This window comes from Octopus bimaculoides, chromosome 2, assembly GCF_001194135.2.
Source record: "Octopus bimaculoides isolate UCB-OBI-ISO-001 chromosome 2, ASM119413v2, whole genome shotgun sequence".
NCBI lineage: Eukaryota > Metazoa > Mollusca > Cephalopoda > Octopoda > Octopodidae > Octopus > Octopus bimaculoides.
In genome coordinates this window covers 36,259,788-36,260,360 of record NC_068982.1, presented here as the reverse complement: position 1 = coordinate 36,260,360, position 573 = coordinate 36,259,788, and positions in this window count along the sequence as shown.

The window sequence follows — 573 nt, the reverse complement described above, 5'->3', positions numbered from 1 at the left end:
CTCTCTCTCTCTCTCTCTCTCTCTCTCTCTCCCTCTCTTTCTCTTTCTCTTACTCTCACACGCGCGTACGTCGTCTGCTGTGATTTTATTTTTTGCTTTCATTTCAAATTGTTATTGGAGATTGATTTACTTTGATTTTGCTAGTGAATCAATCAACCTAATAGTTTTAAAATTATGTTTTCCGTTATAAGTATGAAGTATGTGACTATCAAAGAGAACGACAAACTGCAACTCTTTTTAACTTTTGTAAGTGCATTAATAACCTAAGTGAATGGAATCAACTGGGAAAAGAAAGAGGTAAGATTTTCTTTTGAAATTAAAGTAGAGGGAGATAGGCTACAGAAAAGTGCAATTAAAACATTAAATTTATGAAACAGTTTTGAGTATGTGTGTGTGTAAAGGCATGCCTGTGTGGTTGAGAAGTTTGCTTCTCAACTAAACGGTTCTGAGCTCAATGCTATTATGTAGGACTTTGAGCAAGTGTTTTGTATTTGGACTCATCAAAGTTTTGTGAGTGGATTTAGTTGATGGAAACTGAAATAATCTTGTCATATATATATATATATATATATA